Source organism: Carcharodon carcharias, chromosome 8 (genome assembly GCF_017639515.1).
Source record: "Carcharodon carcharias isolate sCarCar2 chromosome 8, sCarCar2.pri, whole genome shotgun sequence".
In the NCBI taxonomy this organism is placed as follows: domain Eukaryota; kingdom Metazoa; phylum Chordata; class Chondrichthyes; order Lamniformes; family Lamnidae; genus Carcharodon; species Carcharodon carcharias.
Window position 1 is genome coordinate 60,834,853 of NC_054474.1, and position 12,594 is coordinate 60,847,446.

The window sequence follows — 12,594 nt, forward strand, 5'->3', positions numbered from 1 at the left end:
GTTTCTCTTCAATGTTCCATGTTACCATCATGAGACAACCACCACACACAGGGCCACTAAGCAACCAGTCTACTTTCATTAATATAAAAGGAATAAAAAAATAGTTACCTGGTTAAAAAGTGATTAATACATTAAAAGAAAGTAAATAATACATTGCCTTACGAAGTTGAGGTGGAGCTATTGTTATGATCCTTGGCCAGATCTCCAAGTTGTTGGTAGGATCTGGTGCGGGACCAATATTGTTTTATTTAAATTTGATAAAGTTTGAGATTTAAGACACTTGTTCAGTGAATAAAGCTACAAGATTCCACAGGTTTAGAACAAACAAAAATAAACTTTGCTATACAAGGTCAGAAAGATAAAACAATTTACAATATCTATCTTATACTCAAACATTCAGGGGTAATATGTAGTATATGTGAATTAACACGCAAACTGGTTGAACACACCACATTGCACAATAAATGACAGATGTAACCAAAACAGATTCCACAGATTTCTGAACAACCCACCTAGTCATCAGTAACACTGTGAGTCACGCAACCTTATTGAAACTCTGTCTCTCTCACAAGGGATTCCAATCTTTACCTTTGAAGATCATGCCTGGGAATTCTCTCCAAGAGTCACTCCAACTCAGACGGCTTCAACAATGGCCCACCTTGCAGGGTTTCAATCTCGCCTTCCAAACTTCTGTTTCCCTGGATTCCCGAGTACACATTCAAGCATCGACTTATAAGCACACTTCCAGCTCTTTAGCCACACTGAGCAGAACACTACTGCCCCAAAGGGGTACATTTGCCCCCAAAGCCCACAAGAGTCTCCAATCTTCGGCTGCCTTCTTGGATCTTCAGGGCTTCTCTTGAGCCCTGTTCAATTACCAGACTCAGATGGCATCAACAACGGACCACCTTGCAGGGTTTCAAACTCATCTCCCGAGATCCCGTTCCCCTGTGTTACCGAGTGTACACTCAAAGACCAAATTACAGGCACAACTTCAGATCTTTGGCTGTGCCGAGCAGAATGCTACTGCTCCAAAGGGCTACCTTTCCCTAACAGACTGCTTCACTTAAATTTTGCTCCCTGCAGTCCTTTCTCTAACTTGGAGCCCGTTTCTCTGCTCTGCTCTTTTAACTGAATCTAACTGGGACCTGTTTCTGTCCCCTGTCTTTGTCCCTTACCCGGGACTTCCTTTTGGGACGTCTCCCTGTCCTGTCTTTCCTGTTTGAAACATCTCCCTGTTCCCTTCTCTTGTCCCCTGTCTGGGACACTTTCTGGCTATGGCACTTTGCACCTGGTTACCAGACCCAGGTTTTTGCGCTGTTTTCCTTCTGCACTGGGCCGGTCCTCGGCCTGAAGAACTTAAAGATGCGAACTGTGCATGAGCAGCCTGCTCCCGGCCTGCACATTTGCGGGAAGTCTGAGTTTTTGGAGTTCCCAACCTCCATGCTCAAGATTAAGATAAGTTGAGTTTCATAACACAATGAATGTGAAATATGAGGTGTAGTTGATAAATATTGTTAGGGGCAGATTGAAGTGAGTCGGTAAATTGAGCTGTGTGTGAGGCTGTTGGTTCACTTATAAGGAAATGGTACTTGAAGATGAATTCACTGACCTTGACCAATGACCAGGCCATAGAATATTTGTAGCACTGCATCCAAGTCCTTGGGGCTACACTAAACTTGGAGCATTGACTGCAAAAAGCTTCGCATTGTCTGTCTGGAAGCTTCCTGCTCCCCCATGGATGATCTCTACCCTCCAGTCCATCTTTAGGCTTGTATTGGACAACCTTGGAGCATTATCCTTGCCCTGAGGTGCCATTATTCAGAGCTCTTCCCGCTCAGACTCTCTTTCCAGAACCTGCTGCAGCCAGAACACGTTTATCTCCCCTTTAACTGGTACTCACAATTCCTGTGGCTGTTTACAGAGTCTATTCAGTTTTGCTCCCAAAATCTCCAGTGATTTGTTTCTTTTACACTTTCACACTCTTTCCCTTGGAGAACAGTGTGAAGTATTTGAAGGATTTGCATGTTTCCTTGGCCATCAAATCCTGAAGGCAGACTTGAACCCAGAGCCTCTGACTCAGGGACAGGAGCGTTGAACCACAAGATCCCCCATCTTGAGGAATGCAACACTTGCTCAGTACACTGGACTGTCAGTCTGAATTATGTGCTGAAGTGGGGTTTGAGCCCACGGTCATTTGATTCAGAGGTAAGAATGCTACAACTAAGGCAAAGCTTGTACCAAATAGCAGAAAACTATATAGTGTTTGGGTATATGGAAAACAAGCAGTTGAACAAAATAATTTTCCATTCCTCTAGACATATATATAATAAACAGGCATGAAGGGAAATTAGAGTTAGAATCATTGGGCTGAATTTTAGGCTCCAAAAACAGGACTGTTATAGTCCTGCTGATGTGTAATATCCAGCGTGATGATGTTGGATCATGATCCCGACATCATCATGCTGTTGGCAATAATGCGGTTGAACAGCAGGCTCTGAATTTGGCAGCTCACCTGCCATTTTGAATTTTCTAATTTATGTCTATTAAAACTTGTTAGCAGTCTAATTCACTGCAGTAATATGTCTCTGAAGCCATAATATGTTGCCTGCATGTGGAACACACCAGGTGGGATCCTCGATTTTTTTTCACTGATACTGAAAAGGGCGAATAAAGAAATTAGAGGTGGGTCTATACCTGACTTCTGCAAGAGAGACTGCTGACAGGTATTTCACTGGCAGATCTTTGATGTGCATGAACATTTGACAGATATCAGGAGTATTACTGAGTACAGTGTCTGCAAAATTGTTGACACTGTAAGCTAGCATTGGTGTTGGGTCCAATGTGGGCATAGGGGAGATGGAGAGGGGGGAGGCCAGTTGAACAGGGGCAGAAGGCACATGAAATGGAGGATGGCAGACAACTTGACAAGGAGGGAGGGGTTGCTGAGGGAAGGCCGCAGCAGGCACAGAAACACTGGTGAAGGCCAAACCCTATTCTAGGTTGATCTGTCACCTCAGGGATTAAAGATTCAACATCAATTACAGGCGGAATAACTGGTTGTTGGAATGTTTCTCTACTCCTTAGGTGACCCACACGTTTTCGAACAATCTGGCCTTCCACTTCCACTTAGGGTGACAAAGGTTCAGTTTCAGAGACAATTAAACCAGGAACCCAAGTAGGCCCATTTCCAAAATTTCGCATGAACAATGTATCTCCCACAGTAAATTTTTGAGCTTTGATATGAATATCATGATTCAATTTCTGACTACTCTGGTTTTTCTCTACCTTCCCCTCTAAGTTTGGAAACACCAAACTTAACCTTAAGGTGGAGGTTGAAAAAGGGATGGGGATGGAGGAGAGAGCTCATGGTCTGAAGCTGTTGAACTCAATGTTCTGAAGGCTGTAAAGTGCCTAATCGGAAGGTGCTGTTCCTCCAGTTTGCATTGAGCTTCACTGCAACAATGCAGCAGGTCAAGGACGGACATGTGAGCATGAGAGCAGAGTGGTGTGTTGAAATGGCAAACAACAGGGAGGTCTGAGTCATGCTTGGGGACAGACCGAAGGTGTTCTGCAAAGCGGTCACCCAGTCCCTTTCCACAAAGTGGTCATCCCCCCCTTTTCTCTACAGTCAATTTTTAATTTTTATTTATTTATATATATATTTTTCCCATTTATTTTCATTGATTTTTTAAAAACTTATTTCCATTTTTATTCATTGTTTTATTCCCAGCTTTTAGCATTTTCGATCTTTTATCCTACCACCATCCCCTCCCCCTTCACTAGGGCCATCTGTCACTTTCCAGGTTGCTTACCCTGGTCCTGCCATTATCACATTCTGCTTTTCGCTTTAATGTCACCATTAGCACCCCCTTTAGCCAGCACTACCACTACTAACAACCCTTTGACCTTTTGTTTATGACTTATTTCACTATCTCTCCTTTGCCTCCACCTGTCGCTGGCCTTCTATCCAGCTTCACCTGTTCCACCTCCCTTAAGCAGTATATATTTCCCCACATTTCTACTTCCCTTTATCTCTGGAGAAGAGTCATACGGACTCGAAACGTTAACTGTCTTTCTCTCCATGGATGCTGTCAGACCTGCTGAGTTTTTCCAGCATCTTTTGTTTTTGTTTCAGATTTCCAGCATCTGCGATATTTTGCCTTCATCTTCGAAATACCTGGATATGCTCTGTCAAAAGTGGTTCTCTTCCTTGCGAAGGGATGACGACTCTTGCTCCCCACAACAAGATTCCATCTTGACAACTTAACTCAGTTTTAGGGGTTTGCAATGATCTTATTTCTTCAGACACTGGTATGTTCAACCATCCTTGCAATACCTGGTCTCGGACTTCTGACAAAATTGGATCCCGGTTTTTCCAATTTCTTATTTGCTTCGCACAGATTGGCAAAGAGTCCAAGAAATCCAACACAATTACAACATCTTGTGGCACTGGAGCATGTACAATGTGATCTGGTAATGGAAGACGACTGAATGTGTCTGCATTTTCAATATGCACACCAGGACGGTACATAAAGGTGTAGTCATGCTTTGATAAAATCAAAGCCCAATGTTGAATTCTGGCTGAAGCTATCGGCGGAATGGCTTTATCTTCACTAAATAAACCCATTCGTGGTTTATGATCTGACACTATGGTGAAATGTCAACTGTATAGACACTGATGGAATCTCTTCACACCAAATAGTACTGATAAACCTTCCTTTTCAAGTTGTGAATAACCCTTCTCGGCTGCAGAGAGGATTCTGGAGACATAGCCTATTGGCCTTTCAGAACCATCTTTCATCCTGTGTGACAACACTGCTCCCACACCATAAGGAGATGCGTTGCAAGTTAATATTTATTCTTTTGATGGGTCATAATGTATTAGAAGACATGATGTGTGTAATAGCTTCTTGACTTTTACAAAGGATTCTTGTTGCGTATTCCATGACCAACAATGGTTCCTTTTCAGTAGTAAGTGCAAAAGGTGCTAACTCTGTTGTTTTGACACAGCAGTTTTAAAGGCTGATTTATTTAAAAAACTCTCATAACCTATATTTGCAATTGGTATGTTTTGAGATGCAGCACTAAATTCTGGAATAAGACCACCAGTTCTCAAGAGGTTTTTCTATCAAATTAAATGAGACATTTATTAATTTACAACAAATTAAACATATATGCATGGCTACAAATTACTACGATTATAACTTTTAACAAATTCCCAAATTAATCTCCACTAAGGCAACAATAACCAATAGGCTTAACCAGACACCAGGCAAAGCATTTTCACCTTACAAATTCAAAATGAGGTTCCTTTCAATTTGGTTCCTTTGCAGACAGTTTTAGGCTTACAGCTGCTTTGATGTTTCATGCCTCTGCTCTGCACACACAAAATCCCCTCAGGTTATACCCAGAACTTCTCTTTGAATGTAAATTTTCATTGTATCACCAGGACCTTTGAACTCCCCTCTTCTAATAATAAAATCCCTTTCATAGTACCAATTTTATTAGTAATATAAACATATTTCTTGGTGTCTCCTAACTAGGTGCAAGATTTCACCCCCACTCTTGAATGCTCTATTCAACAAAATGCAAATGTACCTCTACCTCTATTAATATCTCAAAGCTACTATACATCAAATCACCCAGACTAATTGGCTTTAAATCAACTAAGACACACACAGACACACCCACAGACTAAACCACTATTTAAAAAAATAATTTCCAATAACATTATATACATTAATAGCTTCATAACACTGTTGACAAGTTTGGCAAGGAGGGACCATAATAATTTATCATGTCCAAAAAAGACTTGAGTTCAGTGACACTGGTAGGAGTATTGATTGCCCCGACTTTCTCCTCTACTGGAAGCAACCCCTAGGCATCCACTCGGTGACCAAGAAAATGACTTCAGTCGCTTGGAAAGTACGTTTCTCTTTCTTCAATCATATGCCAGCTTCCAAAAATCTTCTTAAAACCTCTTCTAGGCTGGCCAAATGTTCGGCTTCCATTGATCCTGTGATGAGGACATCATCCAGGTACACTATCACTAGGGGAAGTCCTTGCAATAGGTTTTCCATGGTCTTTTGGAAGATTGCACATGCATGATACACCAAAGGGTAGGCTTGTATATTGGTATAGGCCCATGTGCGTGTTGATGGTCACATACCCTCTAGATGTGCTGTCCAGCTTTAGTTGTTAGTATGCATGACTCATGTCCACTTTAGTGTAGGATTTTCCTCTAGCTAGCTTAGCGTACAAATCTTCTATCCTCAAGATAGGATATTTATTTAGATTAGCAGCCTTATTTACAGTTAATTTGTAGTCTCCACAAATGCGAATAGTTTGATCTGGTTTTAACACAGGGACTATGGGCACTACCCATTCCGAAAATTGGACTGGCTGGATTATGCCTAGCTTCTCTAAGCAGCACAATTCTACATCTACCTTCTCCTTTAGGGCGTAGGGCACAGGCCTGGCCTTAAAGAACCTGGGTATCACCTCTGAATCTATGTATATTTTTGCTTGTAGGCCTTTCATCTTTCCCAATTTATCATGAAATACGCTGTCGTACTTCCCTAACAGCTCAGGAATTCCTCCTGTTCTCACTTGAAATATCTATGACCAGTTGAGCTTAATTTTTTTATAACCAATCATGGCCCAGAAGACTAGGTCCTTCACCCGTTACAATGATCACTGGAAGCTGGGCTGTCTGTAGGACTCAGGTACTGTGGCGATGTCTTTTACCTGTATTGACTCTCCAGTGCATGTCTTCAGTTGAGCTCCAGATTCAGTGCCTTGATATCTTCATTTAGGTATTTAAAGATGTGCTCTCCCACCACTGTGGTTGATGCTCCCATGTCTATCTCCATGACTGGAGGCTTCCCATCCACTTGAAGGGTCACAGTAATAGGTTCAGTTTTTACTGCTTCAACATTGTATAGGGAATAGATATCAGTATCAGCAGCTTCTCTTTCAGTTGTTTTGTGCACTTCCATCATCTTGACCTGCTGTCTGATTGGCTGTCTCGATTTCCCCTTGCATTGTTTTATTACGTGTCCTTTTTTGTGTGGCAGTAATGACATTCTGCTGAGATGCTTTCACTCGGCCTGCGAATCCCTCTCAACGCTCTCCATTGCTAGTGCTATCTCCATGGTGCGATTTAAATCAATGTTAACTTCTGCAAGTAAACAGCGCTGAATGGCATCGTTGTGTACGCTGCAAAACAACCGGTCCCGCAACATGTCATTGAGTGTATCTCTGAAGTCGTAGTGCTCAGTCAACTGCTTTAACTTCGTGATATAACTTGTGATGGACTCTCCTTGAGCCCTTACTCTGGAGTTGAACTTAAATCACTGCATAATTACATAATATGTTTTCACAAGGTCTACAGCTCATTAAAGGATTTAGAATTGTGCGCGTTTGGGGCCGTCAGACTGTGGATGAGGTTATACGTCTTTCTACCACAGACACTTAAAAGAATTGCTTTCTGCTTCTCCTCCACTGTTATTTCATTCGCCACCAAGTAAAAACCTAGGTGCTCCAGTCTTCCATGGACAAGTCATAAGGGTCGGTTCTGCTGAAAAGTAGCATGACTGGTGAGTATGCTTTTCTTTCTTACTTTAAGAATTGATGTACTCACATTCATGAGGCGAGGTGCAGCGTTGGAGCTATTTATCCTCATTGCCAGTTGTAATAAACTTGGTGTACTGGACAGGTTTCTTACTTGAAACAGATAACTTTATTGCAGAGCTCTTTTAGAAGCCACATGCTTGAACCAGGTGCAGGACTAGAAAGCTCTGCCCCTAAGATCATCCATGCTTCGGGCTCATTCGGCAGTACAATCACGTGACCCCCCCCTAAAGGCTGTAGGAAAGTTTATACCTATATTTACTGCAGTATTGTAGTGAGTCACTTGAGTGTTCCAAGTATCTGAAGTGCATCTTCAGAAACCCTATCTCTATGAGGGAGCGTGTGAAGCTGTGAGCAGTGCTGTACCTCTCTTTGGAACAACTCAGAGGTTAATGCACAGGTGTCATCAGCCAGCCTTTCAGTGGGTACCTCTTATCCTCAAGCAGTCATCCCTGCTGATGTAATGGCCCCTCGAAAATCTCAAGCACTTGGGAGTGACTCAGGATGTAGGAGTCATAGCAACTCCCAGGGTACCATGCATAAACCTGCAGGATGTGCTTCTAGTGCTCACACATCAGTTGTACGTTGATGGAATGATAGCCCTTGTGGTTTATAAACATTAGGACCTGCTGCCATGGAGCCTGTGTAGCCACATGGGTGCAGTCTATGGGAAGCCTGAGATGGTGGCGAAGCTGGGGCGCCTCATAGCCTGACTATCTTTGTCCATGACATAATGATGAGTCGTCCTCTAAAGGGCATCTGCGACTTCCTTTATATGTTGCGGGCTGAGAGATGCCATGCAAGTCCCCTGTTGATCCTTGGAAAGAACCAGAGGCCAAGAAATTAAGTGCTGTGGTCACCTTCAAAGCCACTGGGAGGGATGTTCTCTAACTCCACGTGGTGTCAGGTCTTCACGAAGAATGTGGCATATGTGATATACCAGACCTTGGGATAAATGCAGGCGTGCATGGCATTGCCTCTCACTCATTTGTAAATACGAGACTCTTCTACGATAAGCCCTAGCTCTGGCGAGTTGCCTCCATTATCTGGACCTCTGCTCCTGACCCTCCTGTTCATTCTGTGGCTCCGCTTGACCATGTGCCTCCTCTTGGAGCAGCGCGTGGTGTTGCCTCTCCCTCTTTTGCCTCTTCCACTGCATTAGGACTCTGACAAAAGTAGCATTGAATCCTAGTTCCATATGTGCTTCTGCCTTCTCTCTGAAAGGAAACATTGAAGATATTAATGATTCAAGGGGCAAGAAAGCGAAGCTCAGAGGGTGACATGCTTGGAAACTGCAAGGGTCCATAGTTTCTCCTGCCCTACTTGCATGGTGGCTGATGCTGCCTTGCCCCTGAGACATTAGCGCATACATCAAGGTGAACAAGATGGCATCAAAGATATGTAACATCTTGAGTCCTATGTGGGATGCTAAAGTTTAATTGCGATGAATGCCCAATCTAGCTCTGTGCTCCAGTCTCTGATGTGGCATATTAATGACCAGTCAGTTGCTCATGGTCAATGAGTGGATGCCCTTTGGCCCCTTAGGAGTGTCACATCTGGTGAACATGTGACAGGCGTTCATTGAGGGAATGTCATATATGTTACAGATATACCTCCTTCACTATTGCCTGCATTCCCAAATTCGGCATTCCTATGTGTTACCCTTGAGATGCAGCGACTGTGGTGAAGCCACTGAGTTCTGAGTAGCCCTTTAACAGTGCTGATGAAGCCATTGGCTTTCAGCGGCTTTCATTGCAAGAAGGTCTTCCTCCTTTCTTTCTAAGCAGACTCCTGTTCACTCCTGCGGCAACAAGAGGATAAAAGGACGACCCCAGAAAAACTGCCCTTGTGTTCACCCTTCCCCCTCACTGCTATTCCACAGCCTTCCCTCTCTGTTGCCCCTTTCGTGTTCATTTACCTACCCTCACCTCACAGCCGACCCCCTGTTGAAGTGCTAGTTTCTGCAAGTGGAGGCCTGCATTTGTACCACAGCACCTCGGCACAATGGAGGTAAAGAACAGAAGCAGACCAACTATATAGCCTGAGCAGAGTGGCATTCATTGCAACAAGAATGGTGCAGCACTCTGGCTGGTAGGCTGTGTATTTTCCACTCACCTCGAGGTTACCAGTGAACTGAGGTCTGACTTATGAAAGTCACCCCTTTTCAAACAAATTTGAGGCCTGAATTTCTGCTGGCGTAACGCAGGATTGAAAAGCCTGGCAATATTCCGGTGAGCAACTGTTCTAATCAACATTTATGAGGTGTTAATGAATGCAAATGGCACTCGCACCATGATAGCCAGATAACCGACCCTCCACAAACACACCATCGGGAGAACTGCAACCTATTTTTTACAATGGTGGATTTGCGGCTTTTTGCCTGCTGCTGGATTCTCTGCTCCCAGCCCCCATGAAACCTGCTGTGGGCAGGATGGGAGAATTCTGCCCTATGGTCTGAATACATTGCTGGTGTATAATATGATTGGTGGAAGAGCCACATCAAGTTGGTCCAGTAACCTCATGTACCAGTGTATAGTATAAGTGAGCAGGGAGGGCAACGATATTGGCTGCCTTGATCACAAACCAGAGGCCTCAGGAAAGTTCTTGGGAGGGAATCAATGGACGTGGATTGGCAGCAGCAAAAGGAAGAAACGGTAAGGCTGGAGGAAGGAGTCGTTGGGGAAGGACTAAGGGTGGCAGAAGAAGTAAGGGTGTGTGAGGGAGTCAGGAAGGGGGAGGGACTAAACTGAAGGTGTGGTGGAGGTGAGTCTGGGGGGAGGGAGGACTAAGGGGAGAGGGAAAGGGTTCTGAGGGGACGGGATCCAGAGGGGGGAATGTCCAGGTGAATGTGCAAGGCCAGGGCCTCCATGGCATTTACCATCCTCCCCAGGGAGACCTCCACACACACCTTTGTGGGCACCACTTCATCAGAGAGCAGGCGGATGCATTCCTCCGACTCGCATTTCACTATGTTGAGCGCTTCCAACAGCTCTGCGTGATGTTTCCACGCTTTCTGCTGACTTTCCAGGATGAGTTGGAAGGCCAAATCTAGAGGCCTGATCCCCTGCAGTCCCCTAAGTGCCAGAAAGCTCACATGAACCTGCCTCCTGCTGCTGCAGACTTGTGTCCGTCCGGTGACCAACAGATTGTGAACCCGAGCCTGCTCTAGATCTAGGTCCCACCCGAAGTGTGTGTCTCTGTGCTGGTGGAGGGTGTGGGTAAGCGCTGGGCCAGGCCTTCCGGGCTGCTCATTTTCAGCTCTTCAATGGAGGAAGTTTCCCCTTGGCTGGAGGTGAGGACATGGAAGGAGCTGAGGGACTGCCTGGTTGAGGGTGTCGGTCACTTGGCAGAGCTCCCTGTGAACCAAAGTAGAGATAATTAGTGCATGACAACAGAGTCAAAAGCAGGGGAGAGAGCACTCAGGTTTGTATTGAGGAAGGGATGATGTGGTGCAAGATCCTCACGAGGGTGTTCGCCACCGACCTCATTATCACTACAGACATGGTCCATCCCCTCACCAGTCAGTGCAATGGCATGCTCCACAAAGTGAGAGAGGGGCCCGATGCAGGCCACTCCACCCCTGGCCTGCGACCTCTTCCTGCTGATGTGAGCCAGCTTCTCCTGCATGAAAACAGATGGAGAGAGTGTGAGCAGGGCACCTGGCACTGTGTGGAATGTTTGTGTGGTGAGCGGATGCATGGACAGGATGAGGATGTGAGCTCAAGAGGGTATGAGCCTGATGGAGATGTGAGGGTGTGTGTGAGAGTTAGTGATGTTGTCCCTTGAGGTGTGAGATCCCTGTGGTTGCGTGATGGGTTTGTGAGCGTGTGAGTTGAGAGTGATGAGAAAAGTGAGTTACCCTCGTGGAATGGATGAGACCATTTATCCTGTAGCGGCACTATGTGGCTGTCCTCTTTTGCAGGGCACTGGTGCTCACCACAGCTGTCACCGCCTCCCAAGCTGGATTAGTAAGGTTGTTGCCCATCCTGAGGCCAGAATGGGGGTAGTGGACATCATGGCAAACCTCCACTGTGTCCAAAAGGCACTCGAAGAGCATGTCCTTGAACCTGGGGGCTGCAGTCTTTTTGCCATTCAGGGCCATATCTTCTTTGAGGTGGTCATGGACTGAAAGGTATGTATCTGGCTGGACTTTAAATATAGCGCCCAGCATGATGAGGTGACGAAGTGATGGTGTGGTGGGCGAATGAGAGCTTGCCCACCATATAAACGGCATGTTCCCCGGGAATGCGCATTATATACTTAATTAACAACAGTATACAATTTCTCTAATAATCCAGACACGGATACTTGTTTTTGAATTCTCTCTTCCTGGCTTTTAGAAGGTAATCAGGATCAGCTGTATGAAGCTTTGAACTTGGGAATTCATAAATGCAGTGAGTAAATTACCTTGACATGGATTAGTGCCTTAACAGAGTTTTACAGAGTTATAAGACCATAAGATGTAGGAGCAGAAGTAGAACATCGAGCCTGCTCTGCCAATCAATGAGATCATGGCTGATCTGATAATCCTCAACTCCACTTTCCTGCCTTTTCCCCATAACCCTTGATTTTCTTATTGATTAAAAATCTGTCTATCTCAGCCTTGAATATACTTAACGACCCAACTTCTGCAGCCCTTTGCAGTAAAGAATTCCACCGATTAACCACCCTCTGAGAGAAGAAATTCCTCCTCATCTCTGTTTTAAATGGGTGACTTCTTACTTTGAGATTATGCCCTCTGCTGCTAGACTCTCCCACAAGGGGAAACAACCTCTCAGCATCTATCCTGTCAAACCCCCTAAGAATCTTATATGTTTCAATAAGGTTGCCTCTCATTCTTCCAAATTCCAATGAATACAGGCCCAACCTGCTCCACCTCTCCTCATAAGAAAATACCTCCATCCCTGGGATCGACCTAATGAACCCTCTCTGTACTGCCTCCAATGCTAATATATCTTT